Source organism: Strix aluco, chromosome 14, assembly GCF_031877795.1.
Source record: "Strix aluco isolate bStrAlu1 chromosome 14, bStrAlu1.hap1, whole genome shotgun sequence".
Taxonomy (NCBI): domain Eukaryota; kingdom Metazoa; phylum Chordata; class Aves; order Strigiformes; family Strigidae; genus Strix; species Strix aluco.
This window is the reverse complement of record NC_133944.1, coordinates 2,926,796-2,942,935: the sequence shown is the minus strand read 5'-3', so window position 1 is coordinate 2,942,935 and position 16,140 is coordinate 2,926,796. Positions and strand designations below refer to the sequence as shown.

Sequence of the window (16,140 nt, the reverse complement as noted above, 5' to 3'; positions counted from 1 at the left end):
AATCCCAGCAGGGAGCAGGCTTCAGCCAGTCTGGTGCCCAGCTCTCCTCACTCCCCAGCTGCGGGGCTTGGCCTCTGGCAAGCTCCTGCCTGCCCCGTCCCCAGAGCTGGACGACAAACTCAGCTAATCCTCCTTATCAGCTCAGGCTGTGGGCAGCATCCTGCGTAATGACAGTGCTTGAACCCACACTCACATCTGCGTCCTACGTGGAGACAGTGCTCCAGCCTGGAGCCATCAGGGGCGGCTAAAAACTGTAATTAAAACAAAGAAACCTCTGGCTGTCTTGTAGCTACAGGAGCACATCCCTCCCATCGCTCCATTCCCTGGGTGCTGGGATGGCACCCAGACACGCAGCACCAGGGCTCCAAAGGTCCCTGGGGCCACTCAGCCCATTTGCATCCCCCACTAGAGATGCTGCTCTGGGGAAAGGGGAAAAAACACAATTAAATATTCTTGCAGGACTCAGCTTGGCAGCCCAGAGGGGCAGCTCTGCTCCTTCGGGGCTGCCACACGCCGACACAGCCATGAGCTCTGTCAAGATCTCCAGCCGTGCATCCCCATCCCCGCTGCTGCGCGGAGCTGGAGGAGCTGCGCGAGGGGTGAGAGATGCTCCAGCAGCACGTGGGCAGCACCTTGGCCTGGCCATGGCAGTGCTTGGCCTTGCTCTGCAGCAGAGTTAAACATGTCCTGCATCTCCATGTCCCAGCCGTGTCAGGGGACGCGTCCTTCCTAACCTGCGGGAAAGGGAACGGTGCATTGCTACCTCCTCCCACCAAATCTCCTGCCCTGGGGAAGACACAGCCCTGAGGCGGAGGGGGGACACGGGGAGTTATCGCTGTTGGAGGGACAGGGCAAAGTGCCATTTCTCAGTGCTGGCACTTTTCCATGCTGCAGCCTTCCACAAGATCCATGTTTGTCTCATCCACCCTGTGCAAAAATGCATCCAGATCCCTGCAATCCCCCAGGGTTTGCATTGCCCACCGTGCAGCCAGACTGCAGGGGCCGACGTGGACACGCCGCTTGCACCGTGGCTCTGGCCACCGGCACTCCCCGGGGGCACCAAGCAGCCTCCCACCACCGCTGCACCCATGGGTCCGTCCTGGCAGAGCACCCCTGCACCGGCAAGAAGCACCCCAGTGGGCGCTGAGCCAGCCTGGCAGAGCTCCGCAAAGGCACCGTGGGCAAAGCTTTGTTTCTGCCAAGGAAAACTCCCTGTGCCGTAAGGGAACGGCCTGTTTCCTCCTGGGGAACTGGTCAGTCTTGTTCCCTGTGTCTCTCCCGCAGTGAGAACACCCCGGCAGAAAGGTCACAGCTGGGGGACACAGACCAGTCCAGCGCTGGATCCTTCCAACCACCCTCAATCTGGAGGTACCGCACCTCCCTGAGCACCCCACAAATATTGCAATGCACAAACCTTGTTTAAACAAGCCCTGGGACTCCGGGAAGCTGAAACTCCCCCACGCTGAGTTTGCTCGTCCCCGCTGCGGCTCTGCCCTGCTCCTGGCGCTGGCAGCGAGGACACGCTCCCCGTTTTATCAAGGCTTAAGCTGCGTCCTTGCCAAGGCACAGCCCTCCTACCCCGACTGCAGATGCTGCCTGGCCACTTCACCGGCAGAGAAGTTACAGCCCCTGCAACTTAATAAAAATAACTCTCCGAATACCAGGGAGGCTGTGAGCTGAGACCTGTGCTTGCACAGGCAGAGCAGAGACCGCACACACTCGGTGCATGCCAGAACCAGCACCCAGCTCCACACCAAGCCAGGGAGAGCGGAGAGAAGAGGGAGAGCCTGGGGCTGGGCTCCTATCCCCTGATGCAGGATTTTTAGCAGGTGATGTGAATACCCTTGGTCCTCCGCTGGGTCTTTTCCACAGCTGCAGCTCATCTCCCAGCCCCAACATTGCTCTGCGGGGCTCTGCTGCCTGGCAGGCCAGGTCAGGCAGCCGCAGGCAGGACCCTTCGCCTTGCCAAAGCCAGCATTAACCCACACGGGTCACTTTACAAAGCCAGCTCGCTCAGTCTTAATAACAGAGCCGTTTCAAGACAATCTGAAGCCCAGCAAGCTCCCAACTTGCCCCCGCTTTGCAAAGAGCCCTTTCTTCCTGCTGCCATCAGACACCAGATGGCAGCTCCCCATTCGCCTGGACTTTAGAAGAGAATTAAATGTCTCTTGAATAGACCTGCGCTGCGTAAGACCGGCTTTTGTGCCGAGCAGCAGCTTCTCCTTTAACGCTTGCCAGCAGCGCAGCTTTCACCCCCCTCCCGCCATGCACACACATCCCCAGGGAGCCCTGAAATGCAGCTATTTATCCTGCAATGCCCATTTTCACCCAGCAAAATGTCACCTAGGGATCCCAGGAGCTGGGCTGTATTTTGGAAATGAGCTTCCTGAAAGGCACGGGAGGGTTTCCCCCGCCCCGAACACACTCAGCCCCCCTACTCTTGTGGGAGATGCTGCCTCCAGCCTCCGCTGGTGGCTTTATGGTTAAAAACACAGCCGGCACGGCAGCGCGGCCAAAACCTTTTGCTGATGGAGCCCAGGGACACCGCGGGGCACCCGGGGACTCTCCATCCTTCCCGAGGAGGATGAATTCATCCCACTGACGGGCTGCATTTAAAGAGAGGACGGCGATGCCTCGGTGGTTGGGCCATGAGAAAGAGGGTTATCACCTCCCAGAGTGAATGGGGAAAGAGGACGGATTAAACCTCAGTGCGGGGGACCGTGCTGCTGCGCCAAGGCCTGTCCTCGCGCGGGGTCACAGAGGGGCTGGTGTCCCCCACTCGCTGCCCTCCCTCCCTCTCTTTCATTTTACCTGCACCCAGGAGCCTCGGCGCACCTTCGCTCGCCGGCGGGTCAGCAGCATCCGGCGAGGCTGGGTCCGGCGTGGCCGGCACACCGGGGAGCAGCCGATGCGGGCGACGCGGGGACGATGCGATCCCTCCCTCCGGAGCTCAGGCGCATCGCGTCCCCCCCGGGTGCCCACGCAGGCACGCACGGCTGCGCGCAGAGCCCGGGCTGGCTGCGGCGCTGCCTCGGAGGAAGGGGAAGGAAAAAAGCTCATTGTGTGATTTCGTTACGGTTTTCACGGGCGGCCGAGCGCCGACGTCTCCCGAGAGCCGTGCTGGCCCCTTTCCTGCGGCACTAGGCGAGCGTGCAGCACTTGCCTTGCGGTGGGATTCCCACGCCGAGCTCATCATCCCCCCAAAACAGCCCATCCGAGCCCCTGCGCACGCAGACCTCCGAAATATTAAGCAAAATCCCCATCAAAGCGCAGTTCTCCAGCCCTTTCCATCACCTTTAGCTGGTTTTTAAGCCTCCCCATCACTCAGACCCCTGAGGATTGTGTTACCTGCTCTGCTCCTCCCCAGATGAGCCACTCCAGGGAAAAAAAAATACCAACTGAGATCAGAGGGAGAAAAGCCCCAGCAGGGAGGAGAAACTGGGTGAGAGCAGCCGGTGCAGCGTCTGGTGGGACGAGGACAGGACTTGGGGGAATTATTGATCACTCGGAGGGCAGCATCGGTGGAGTCCAGCTTCTCCCCTGGCACCATCGGAGAAGAAGCGCCAGGGGTTTCATGGCACAAGACAGGAGAGAGGGAAAGGGTGAGACCTCTGGGCGGGATGTCCAAAGGGGCTGGCAGTTCTGGGGTGATCACAGTGACAGGGAGTCTCTGATATAAAGAGAAGAAAAAAAGCACGTAGAGGAGGCCACTAACCCCTCTGCCTTTGCCTTTACCAGACTCTGCCAGGGCATCCCAGCCCTTCTGAAAGGACCTTGTCACTTGATCACCCACTGCCCGCATTAACCCAAGGGGTTCTCTCCAAAGGGGGGTGCTTTGGGGGAACATCAGCCCCCCCAGCTCTGCAGCACTGCCCAGGCAGTGGCACGTACTCCGTGATATCGAGGGGAGGCTGGAAACCCCCCCATGTCAGCATGGCAACCCCGGTTCTGCTTATCCTCCCTGATCCAGCATCACCCCAACCCAGAGCAGAGCCCCTTCTCATGCTCCTCACTCCAAAAAGGCCATTGAATGATCAAGCGTGTCCAGAGAAGGGCAACGGAGCTGGTGCAGGGTCTGGAGCACAGGTCTGATGGGGAGCGGCTGAGGGAACTGGGGGGGTTTAGTCTGGAGAAGAGGAGGCTGAGGGGAGACCTCATGGCCCTCTACAACTCCCTGACAGGAGGGTGCAGAGAGGGGGGATGAGTCTCTTGAGTCAAGGAACCAGCGCCAGGACAAGAGGGAATGGCCTCAAGCTGCGCCAGGGCAGGGTCAGACTGGCTCTTAGGAAGGATTTCTTTGCAGAAGGGGTTGTTGGGCGTTGGAATGGGCTGCCCAGGGCAGGGGGGGAGTCCCCATCCCTGGAGGGGTTGAAGAGTTGGGTTGACCCAGCGCTGAGGGATCTGGTGGAGTTGGGAATGGTCAGTGTGAGGTTCGTGGTTGGACTGGAGGATCTCCAAGGTCTTTTCCAGCCGAGATGATTCTGTGATTCTCCTGTATCAGAGCATCCCCCACGGGCAGGGAGATGGCGATCGCTGACCCAGCACACCCTGGAGGACCAGCAGCAACCGCCAGTCCTGTGCTGCTACCCACAGGGAGCAAAAACCAGGCTTGGCTCTAACATCAACATTTTCCCCACCCAGGAGATGCCGTGAGGGGTAACCCATGAGCAGCAAATTGTACAAACCAAGGGAAATATTGCTGGGACTGATGCTGAGGAGAATGCAGCATCCCCAGAGCCTGGCCAAACCCAGATGTTGTGGCACAAGGGCACCCTTGAAAGAGAATCAAAAGCCTCTGCATGGCTTTTCAGTCCTTTTGAGCCTCGCAGGAGTGGGAGAGGTGGGTGAGTCACTCCTGCCACAGAGAATCCTCGTTGGGAAAGCTCAGATGGTGCCAATTAGTGCAAAACTGCTCAACGCCCTGTCCGTCCCTGCGCGGAGGGGATGCTGCCTGCCCCCCGCACACATCAGCAGCAGCCCAGGGAGGAAACAACACGTTTGTGACACAAAGTTTGAGCTCAGCAGAAATCCAAGAGCATTACTAATTGACTGTCTGTTGAGGGTGATTATTATAATTAAGTCAGACTTCAGAAATTGCAAGTGACATGTAAAAACACATCCCAGATCCCCAATTTTTATATAACACGATGGTGAGGGTTTTACTGCCCTCCCCTTGCTGGCTCTTGTTGGTTGTGTTTTCACATGGATGCTCGATCTTTAAAGCGCCATTTGCAGGTCGTGTTTTTTATCTGTGGCTTCCACCGTTGACCTTGGGTTTGCTCAGGAGACATCAACCCCAGCGGTGTGCCAGCACACACACTCCTGGCACCGAACCAAACCCAACCTCCGGCACCGGGATGGGAGACGGGCACTTTTGTGCCTGCTCCCCACCGCCTTTGGTGACTCGCAGCCCTCCCCAGGAATGATTCACCTTAACAAGGAAGGGAGAGCATCCGCCACGTGACTCTGTCGTGGCACGCTGCCTCAGCTGGATGAGGCCAAGGACCAGGGCACCCTGTCTCCGCCAAGGTTCAGGTTGGGTTATGAACCTCCCTGCACCCCTATGAGACGTTCAAGACTTTCCAAGCAGCTTGTGGAAACCTCTCCATGCTGGTACTCCCCAAAAATGTCCTTCTGGGAAAGAGACCCCTCTCACCACCTCCATCCCCAGCCAAAAACCATCTCCCACTGCCCCCCATGCTTGCAGCTGCATCCACCCTCCAGCATCCACCTCCCTCCTGGGTGCATTTACAGGGAGCCCGTGGGCACCCACAGACCCACCATCTGCGGCTCTGCCCCTGGATTGATGTGGATAATCATCACTCCATTCCCCTTTTTGCAAACAAAGGCTCCGGGGGTGGCTGTGTCTGTCGCACATGATAAGTGGCCTATTTTCCTTCCCCGATCCCAACACGGCACGACTCCAGCAGTAGGCGGGAGCCGCGAGACAGCCAAGCTCACATCTGCTGGGGCCGGTTCTCCAGCACCGGGAGGGAGGCAGAGAAGAGAAACCAGCGCTGAGCAGAGGGTGACATCCCCACCTACTCAGCAGCTACAAGGGGAAGCACCTCTTTTGTGGAAGTTACTAAAGTATTGGGCAATTTTTTGCTTCACGGCCTTGAGCAAAAAGCAGCCCAGGAGAGCAGGGCTGGGCACAAGGCAGAGGGGAAGGTGCTGACAGCTTCGGAAAGGAGACAGGGTTTCAAAGACAGAGGATGTGATGCAAAATCCCTCTGTAAGGAATGGGGGCAGAGCAAGAGCAGGGAGAAACAAGATAAAAGCTCTGGTAAAAGCCCCAGGTCTTGCATGCAAACACCCCACGGCCAGGCTGACCCCGTGGTGTGAGCTGAGCCCCATAACAGAGGGGCAGCTCCTCTGCTGCTGCTGGATGTGTCTGTCCCACCTGGAGTGGGACAGGGGCAACGAGACACTTTAACACCACAAAGTCACTTGCATAACGAGAAATCAATGAGCATTAAAAAGACTCACAACAGTATGAAAACAGTCAAACCCCAAAGGCTACTCACCCTCCGCGATCTCTTGGTCTAAGGGATTTGGTTGAGACTCACAAGACAAGGAAGATGCCGGCTTCCTGGTGCTTATCTAGCCGTGTCCTCCCATGCCCTCTCACAGCCCAGATCATCCTCCTGTGGCCACCTCACACTGTGGCCACCCCACACCGTGGCCAGCCCTCCCCTCTGCCCAACCCAGGAGCTCCCGGCTGTTCACTGAACCCTTCAAACCCAACACCGCAGTGCAAGCACACAACGCAACAGCGTGTTGCAACACCACGTATTGTTGTGACATGGCTGTTAAAAACCTAAATAAGCCGCTCTTCCAGACTGGCCCTCTGCAAATCCTTCCTAATCCAATCTGGTTTACGGCATTAAGTTGGACCCTCCCATACTGAACGCCCCTATTTGCCCAACGGTTGGGAAAATCCTCCCGTTCCTTATTCCTGGTTGAACCTCTGATGAAGAGATCACCAGAGCTTCCTTATTCTCACTTATGGAATTATCTGAGGATGAGGATCTGTCTGTGCTCCCATTTTCACACCCCGCTGGCCCATCACCCCTCCGGACACGGGAAACCATCTCCCCTGCGCTGACTGTAACCGAGCCGAACGCAGCTGAACGCAGCCAGGCGCTGCTGAGCAGCTTCTCCTTTTCCAAGTGTTTATGGGGTTTAAAACAAATTTTCCCCACCTTAGCCAGGCACAGGAGAAGAGCTGGAGGGGATGAGCCCTGCGCTGACCTCCAGCTTGCCGTGGTAAATCACAGCTGGGATGCAGGTTACGAAACAAGCCCGAAAACGCAGCAAATTGGTGCACTATTCACGCAGAGCAGAAGATGCCAGAGCACACACTCCCCACCGTGGCTCAGTTCGAGTGATGCTCTGCCCTCCCTGGGGCCACCCCACAGCTGGATCCCACATCAGGGGGACACAAATCCACTGCCAGCTGCCACTTACCTCCCCGCTGAGCAAAGCCGAGCTTGCCACAGGCTGTCAAAGACACGCACCTCCTTGATGCTGACTTCTTTAGGGAGGAAAAAGCCTCCCCGTGTCTCCCTGGGGTCCTCTCGCTTAGCAAACATCTGCCACAGCACGTGCGTTAGAAGAGCTCAGGGAGGGAAGCAGGCGTCAGCAAGTTAGGACAAAGGTGTTATAATTATCCTCAGCCTCCCTGTAATCTGCAGAGTGCCGAAAAGTTATGCCACGGAAAAGGAAAGCAGCCGAACCTATTTATAATGCCTTCTCGGGGAGACACAGATGGCCAGGCTGACACGAGCTCGAGCAACAGGAGCGGGGCTCCTCTCCCTGTGATTTCCCAGCAAATACGCCCGAATCGCATTTGACTCCATCAAACACTTAGTACAGAAACAGCTGGGCCCCGCGAGGGCGTTGTGTATGTACACACCATTGCTGGCTGCACGGCCTGGGGGAAGAGCTCCTGCTATTTAAATAATTCCCCCGAGCGCTGCTCTTCATCCTCTCCCTTACAGCAAACCACTTGGGGAGCGCTGGCAGTGGTGGGGCTGGGAGAAATGAAGGTGGTTTTGATTCCTCCCGCCCATGCGAGGCAGCTGGGATGGGTGAGGAGTAAACGTGGGGCTGCCGGGAGTGCAAAGGTTGCATCGAGGAGCGACAGATCAGCTTTCTGCTCTCGCGGTGTCACGGGGCTTGGGGTGGCGGCAGGGACCTTGCCAGCATCGTGGGGTGGGTCCCAAAGCAGCAGAAAGGACCTCGGTGTGGCAGGATACGCCTCTGCTTGTGCAAACTCCACATTTCCCGGGGAAAAACGGTGTGGGCAGCCCAGCACTGCAGCTCGACACCAGGCAAAACCCCAGGGTGCCTCCCCAAAACATGCTGCATGCTGACGCCTGCAGCACTTGGCCAGCACAGCCCCCGTGTTTCACGTCCCTTGTCCCTTTTCTGGCTCAGTTGCTAGAAAGGGCGACAAGCCATGGTCAAGTATCACCCCCAACCATGCCACCTTGCCCAGGCAGAGCGTGGTCCCGCCTCGCCGCCCCACGCACAGGAGAGAGGAACCCCTGGCATGGTCCCCGTTCGGCCATGAGCAGCTCCGGGCAAGCACAGAGGATGCTCAGGAGGTGGCCGCAGCACCAAAGGGAAGGTCACCAGCAAGATGGTGCAGATGACTCAAGCCCAGCAATGCAGATGCGAAAGGCATGACACGCTGGCAGAAAAATGCTATTTTTCTGCTTGTATTTCCAAATCCTAACAAAGACACGGATTCCCGAGCAGGCCACCCCACCCGTCTTCTCCTGAGATGTAACCTCCCTGCTCTCGCCCTCATCTCTCCCAAGAATCGGCTGATTTAACACCACCAGCATCCTCTGCAATCCTCACCGTGCAGCCCGGAGCATCGGGCATCGCCATCGACCTTCCCCATCAGCAGCAAGTGAGCAGGGACAGGGAGGACGAAAAACCTGTTGCATTTCCAAGCAGGAAATTATTCCATCCCCAGGGAGCCCCGTCCCTAATTGTTTTGCATTCAGAGCTTCCAAATTCATGAGAATGATACCAAAAAGAGGAGAAAAGCAATTAAATTAACTCCAGGAGCCATGAAAGATAGATTTGCCTCACGGTTCTGCAGCCCTCTGTGATGCAGCGTGCTCCTTCTGATGGGATGGGATGGGATGGGATGGGATGGGATGGGATGGGATGGGATGGGATGGGATGGGATGGGATGGGATGGGATGGGATGCCAGCCAGCCAGTGCCAGTCACCCCCAGGTGATTATTTCTCAACATGTACCAAATCTACGCAAACCAAACTCATTTTGCAAGCACCCATCAAAACTGCTTCTCTGGCAAAACCCGTCACTCTCTTGAAGCGCTTTGTGCAATATAATTTCCTTTCCAGTTACAACAGCCAGCAGTGACTCTCAGCTCTCTGTTTGTGTAAAGCTCTATCACATGCCGGATAACAGCCCAACAAGGAATTTATAAATATAGTCTTTTGAGGCAGTAATTGTCACTCCAGCCATCTGTTAAAATGGAGAGCTCGGCAGCGGCGTGGTGGAGGTAAAAATACGGGGGAAAGCGTCGCAGCGGTGCCGTGGGGAGCCTCCGCGGGGGAGCCATGATTTGGGATCTCATGGGAACTGCTCTTTGATCATTGCTCATTGATCTTAGGGTTCATCCTGCTCACCATCCCAAAAAACGCCCCATTTCCAAACTACATCAAATTTGCCAACTTTTGCCATTCCACACCTTCTTCTTTCCATGTGGGGTGCAGGCCAGCACCCAAATTTTTCTCCCAGCGGATTCCAGCAGCTTTACCAGGTGGGATCAGCCGTGCTGCAGGTGGACACCCACCCCCCAGGAGCCCTGAGGGGCTGCTCCGGCCCCAGCACCCTCCCCAGGGACACCCCACAGCACCAATTTGCTTTTTACCTTCAACTGGTGGGCGCTGGCTCCCCGGGGCGGCTCCTTCTTCGTCGGCAGAAGGTGATGCCCTGCGTGCCCCGGCGAGCTTGGTCCCAGGGCAGACACAGCCTGGCATTACAGGGACAGTTTTGCAAGCGTTTACCAGTGCATCATGATTAATTAAAGCTACAACTATCAAAATAAAAGATAATCAAGGCAAGCTGGTGACATGCCTGGTGTTTTTCCTTCTCCCCGGGTGCCACCCCGCTGCCTGTGTGCCCCAAAAGCCACGATGTGAGCTCCGGAAGGGGCTGCGTGCTGAAATGTGGCCCCGGGAGGGACTGGAAAGACCTGTTGCTGCTCACACTGCCAGAGCGACGAGGGCACGGGGCCGGGAGGAGAGGTGTGGCGGAGGCCAGCGAAGCCGGCGTCACCGCCTCCCACGCCATCACCGACACCCCTGCGCTTGGCAAAGGGTCGGAGCAACGTTAGCAGCTGGCGGCAGAGGTGGCTGGATGCATCCCACAGCCCAGAGCGTGAGCCCAAAGCTGTGCAACCCCCTGCCAAGGGAATACACCCATTTCAGTCCACCCTTGCCTAAGGCTGGGTCTGCAGGTCCCTGACCCGTGGCCAGAACCCCCAAATGCTCAAGGAGTAACCCCCCATCTCAAACCCAGAGTCAATGGGATGCCCCGAGGCAGCTGGTCCGGTGCTCGGATCCCCATCTCCTGCTGCTCTGCCTGTGGCACAAAGCGCCTGCAAACCGGTTCAGCCAGAGGGGAAAAAAAAAAAAAAAAAAAGGAAAAAAGCAAAAAAAGGAAGCTTTATTTCTCCCTGACATTTAATAACCTTTATTGTTCTCTGAGAAGCGGTTTCCCATCCCAAGAGCCGGCAGCATGGCTGATCTTCCTCCAGGCTGGAAAGGCTTTAAAGCCCGGCAGCCGCCCCATCTCCCCACCCTCCACCAACAGTGAGAAACCCCGAAAGGTTCAAAAGGCACAAAACAGAAGGAAACACCACGGGAAGCAGCAGCCCTGGATGCTGGGGCCAGGCTGGCTCCTCTGGCGCTCGCTGTAAACCCTGCATCCCTGCCACCTCCCGCAGCTCCCGGCTTCACCCCGCAGCATTTCCCGTGTTGCTCTGGTTATTTTTCAGCGCTGAGCTGGTACAAAAGGTGCCGGGGCCGCAGAGCATCCGACCCATTGGATGTGGTGGTTACTAGGCAAGGGGGAGAGCTGCTGACAACTTGCAGGAGGCAAACGGAGAAATTAATAGTGCTGCAATTCCCCCTGCCTCCATCATTAGGAAAAGAAAATGCATTCGAGCATCCTCACTCGAATGCACAATGTAATTTGTTTCAAGTTTAATATCATCCTCCTTCCCAGAGATGGGCTGAAGCTGGGAAAACTCTCTGGTTTTATCAGCCGTGCTCCAGGGCAGATGCAAGGCAGAGGAGGGGATTTGCAGAGATTTGTATAAAGGGAAAAAAATCATCTAAACCCACACAGTGTTGGTGCTGCAAGGGGCCATCGCCCACTAAAATGTTATAGGCATTATCACCCGGGGCTGCTTGCTAATAAAATAGTTAATTAGCTCAACATTTAACTTCAGTCTTTTATGGAGGGTGTCAGTAAGGTTTTCTCCCACCCACCAAACTGCACCACTGAACTGCCTGGTGCTCCTGCACGAGACAGTGGCATCGCCTCCCCAAAAGACTTGGGGCAGGAGAAGGATGGGAGAAACCCAGTTTTATCTGGGATTTAATCCCCTCCTCAAGCCCTGGGCTTTGCACAAGGAGGTTGGGATTTTCCCCAGCGTGGCTCACGGTGTTTCCTCCTTGGGGCCTCTTGTTTGCGCAGGCGGCTGCAAACGTTTCCTCCTCCCGGTGCCACGAAATGGCCGCGCTCACCCCTCGACGTGGCTCTGGGGGGGCAGCCCAGCCGGGCAACAACACCTACAACTCCCCAAACCCACCAACCACCACTAATTAAGGCATCAGCTCTACCTAGCTCATCCCCCCAAAAGCTGCAGAGCTCCCCCCTGCACCTTCTGCTTCTGGTTTTTAATCCAAGAGCACGGCCGGGCCGTCAGCCGTGTCATGCTGTGTAATTCAGGTCAGGTCTCCAGGCACTGCTGGAATAGAGAAATAATAAAATACAGACCTGGTGGTCCCACGGCAGCAAAATCGCTGAGCTTTTTCTCCAGGGCTGGAACAAGGAAGAGATAAAACACGCTTGCTCCAGAGCACAGGCAAACAATTGCTTATCACCGCGTTAGCAGCCTCAAGGCTATTGCACGGCTTCAGGAAAAGTATTATTACCCTCCACTTATGGTAAATTTTCTATTTTTGGCCCCTTCATCACACCGAGCTGCTGCCTTCGCCCGCACTGGGCTGGGAAACCAGCCAGCCTCACAGCCCCGAGGGATCCCTGCGAAGCCCATTTCCTTCACGGCTGCCAGCAAATGGCTAAATTTTGAGTAAAATGGAGATACATTTGTTAAAGCTGCAGATTTCTTGCAGTTCATCTTAGTTTGATTTTTTTTTCGTTTGGGTTTTTTCCCCTTGAAATGCCTTATTTCCTGGAAGATCTCCCCAGCAGAAACCCAACACATCAACCTGCAGCAGGCACTGGGCGGCATCACCACTGACAGCCCAAATCTGCAGAGGGAGTTAAATCAGGGTGGCTGAAATGCCAGAGGGCATCAGCTGGGGGGATGTCACCAGTTTGGGGATGTTTTGATGCTGGGGAGGGTCGAGCCAGGGTTACCAGAGGGTTTGGGGATGGTTTTCGCATCCCAGGGGATGCTTGACTGGCTCAGGGCGGGGGGATACCCAAAGGGCAGCTGCAAAAGGGCAAAGCCAGATTTTGTGCTGGACTTTGCAATGATACTTTGGGGGGATTCAGGGTGGAAAACGGTGGATTCTCTGTCCTCAGAGGGACTTGTATCAGCACTAGCGTGGCCAGCAGGGACAGGGAAGGGATCTTACCCCTGTGTTCGGCACTGGTGAGGCCGCCCCTCGATGAGTGGGTTCAGTTTTGGGCCCCTCACTCCAAAAAGGCCATTGAATGGCTCGAGCGTGTCCAGAGAAGGGCAACGGAGCTGGTGCAGGGTCTGGAGCACAGGTCTGATGGGGAGCGGCTGAGGGAACTGGGGGGGTTTAGTCTGGAGAAGAGGAGGCTGAGGGGAGACCTCATGGCCCTCTACAACTCCCTGACAGGAGGGTGCAGAGAGGGGGGATGAGTCTCTTGAGCCAAGGAACCAGCGCCAGGACAAGAGGGAATGGCCTCAAGCTGCGCCAGGGCAGGGTCAGACTGGCTCTTAGGAAGGATTTCTTTGCAGAAGGGGTTGTTGGGCGTTGGAATGGGCTGCCCAGGGCAGGGGGGGAGTCCCCATCCCTGGAGGGGTTGAAGAGTTGGGTTGACCCAGCGCTGAGGGATCTGGTGGTGAGGTTCATGGTTGGACTGGAGGATCTTCAAGGGCTTTTCCAACCCAGATGATTCTGTGAAAAAGCCGCAGCTGATCTGACCCGGTGTTGGTGACAGCCCTGCATGGTGGGCGAGAGACCGCCAGGTCCTTCTGCCAACACATCTGTGATGCTCTCCTTCCTGCACCGCATTTCCCTTGGCCAGAGAGAACAGATATATCCATTTTCTCTCTCCGCTGGTTCCACTTCCCAGATCTCACCAGCTAGCCTCAGTTGCAGAACTGCCACCACACCACTGCAACACCCAAATCCAAACACTAATACATTGAAAAAGAATATTTTTGATAATTACGTTCTGTAGAACTGTGGGATCTGTAATTGATGGTGAAATTATGTCCAGGGTGCATTTCAGTACTGAAAATAGCATGATAAATTAGCTCAGCTTTTTCCTGGTTGACTCAGCTAATCCTTCAGACACCGGCAGACAGGATTTGATCGTATCGTCTCTCCTTGGGCTCAGTAAATACCAAGGCCAAGTCGTAGCTGCTGCAGCAGATACTCACAAGAGCTCTGCCTGCAATATATAATCTGCCCTTATTTCTGAATGCACCGCGGCTCGGCAGCAGAGCTGAACAGAGGTCGCTCATGCTCCTGTTTTGATTTATGAATATGGATTTTGTTGGTTAAGCCATTAGGAGCGGTGATGAAGCAATTCAGCGTACATCCTGAACTGCAGCTTGCCTCATTTGAAGCCCACTCCGCAGAACATTCTCCGTGCCTTCCCCCTGCAACGCCGTTCATGCAGGGAAGATTATATTAAGGCTTTGTCTGTAATGCTGTAATTCCACCTTGCTTCCCTGAGCCCTCTCGTACATGAAACAACCCAGCTGCAGGCAGGGAAACGGCTGCAAAAGGAGATTGCAGAGGACTCGCACCCATGCACAGCGACAGAAGCTGATATCCCACCCGAGAGGCTTAAAGAAAATATTTAAATCCGCTGAGACCCTGCGCTCGCTGTTCGGTGCTGCCCCAACGGCTCCATCCACCCCGGGGGCCTCGGGGATGCCTCCGGTTGGGGTAGCTGGGGTGGGGGTGACCCATCCCGCTCTGCCCCGTGGGCAGCACTCCCCTGGGAGCAGCATTTTACACCCCACCCAGGGACAAAGCACCCAAAAGAGGGTTACCATCATGGGCCATGGCTCGCTGAGCGGCTGAGCATCGCTCCCCGGCAAAGCCCAAACCGGTCGGATCCCTCTTCCAAGGTCGTATTCCCTGTTCTCGGGTCAGCACGTCCCAGTGCCATTCCACGGGGCTTTGTACCAGCGTGAGGTAAGAAACAGGCTGTGCCTGGGAGGCCTCGCTGTGCAATTAGAGAAAACAAAGAGTGAGAGGGGAATTGTCCGTAGAGCGCGGTGAGGGCCGGGGTACAGCCTGGCTCCCAGCTGCCTGCCGGCTCTAAGCCGTATTTTTCCCCATCGCTGCAGTTATCTGCTTGTTTTGGAGAGGAGAAGGCTCCCCCCTGGCTGGTGATCGCCTCCAGCTGCCCCCGTGTCAGGCACTGCGTGGTAGAGGGCCAATTTGGCACCTTCTCCCTAACGAACCAGCGCAAGCCAAGACGTCACAGATAAAACAAATGTGTTATCCGTGCGGGAGCCTTTGGGAAGGGTCCCAGCGAGGGCAGGTTTCCCCTTTAGAGCAAGCAAGATGCTCAGGAAAGAGCACAAATAATATCCGAGATCTCTCCCTTCCAGAGTGGCAGAAAATTAAATTTCCACATTATTTATTCGAGCGAGTCACAGAACTCCTAACAGGAGCGGATCAGCCAGCCCGTGCAGCGCCTGCCAGCCGTCCCCTCCTCATTTGTTTTTAATTAGCAGCAACATGCAGGGGGCTGAGCCAGGCAGCGCTGATACAGTGACAGGTAACAGAGCTGGACTGCTCCAGCCGGGAGTACGGGACAGCGGGCAGGTGGCTGCAAATCACCCCCCTGATAGTCCGGGAGCAAGGGTGGGATAAACGCACTGGAGCAGGTAACAAGGTCACTGCCAAAAGGACACTTGTGTCTCAGGAACTGTGGTAACGAGAATTGAGGGATACTGGGCAAATGAGACTCTGTGGGAAGAGCGGGGACAGCACGCACCACGGTGAGCTGCAAGACCTGCCCTGGCCTAATTTGTGACTAATAGTGACTAATTTGGGTTCCTGGGGGTGAGGTGAGGGATGAGAAGGTGAGAAAAAGCCGCAGGGAGAAGCCAGCCATGGAGAAAAACACTGTGAGGGGAGGTGAGACACAAAGGCTGAAAGGGAGAGAGGGAGGGGGGTGAATTTACCTCTAAATTTAAAGCAGTTGCATCCTCCCTGGTCAGGGGAGGCACAAAATGTTCCCGGTGGCCGGGGTGGGTTTGGGTTGTCTCCCGGGGACTGGCGCGAGGCTGAAATAGCAACAGGGAATCAGTTTGCTTGGCTCCGGGTGGAGAAGGGTGGTGGGACAGCACGTCGGTGGGTGGGCAGGAAAGACGCACCCACTCTGGGTGACCCCAGAGCAGCCCCCAAGCCCCCAGGGGAGGAACAACATCATCCCCCCAGCCTGCACCCTGCCAGGGCCACCAACAGCCTGGCCTGAGGGACAGCGAGACAGAGCACACGGTGACAGAGCAGCGAGGAGGGAAGGAAGCGCGTCAGGTCGGCTCCTGAGCTGCTTATTGAATAATTCAGAAGGAGCTGGTGGCCGGTGGCCAGTGGCCGCAGCGTCCCATCACCCTCCCTGCCCTTGGCAGCAGTGTTTTGTTTCACCCCCGGAGAGGTCAGCGCTTCGTTACC

General features: G+C 56.3%; 1 protein-coding gene across 9 annotated transcripts in view; it reads right to left on the bottom strand.

Moving 5' to 3' along the window:
- Positions 1-12,603, bottom strand: part of KIAA0513 (KIAA0513 ortholog) — a 29,826-nt gene extending 17,223 nt beyond the window's left edge. Inside the window, exons 1-2 of one of the 9 annotated variants that reach the window (XM_074839435.1) lie at positions 6,528-6,793; positions 2,812-3,026 (exon numbers count right to left, since the gene is read on the bottom strand). The gene's annotated coding sequence lies outside the window, so the exon portion shown is untranslated. Of the gene's footprint in view, positions 1-1,414; positions 1,435-2,811; positions 3,027-3,348; positions 3,581-6,527; positions 6,798-7,470; positions 7,648-9,920; positions 10,422-12,055 lie in introns of those variants that run through there. The other 8 variants (XM_074839438.1, XM_074839445.1, XM_074839436.1 and 5 more) reach the window with 8 other exon arrangements.
- Positions 12,604-16,140: the final 3,537 nt, after the last annotated feature.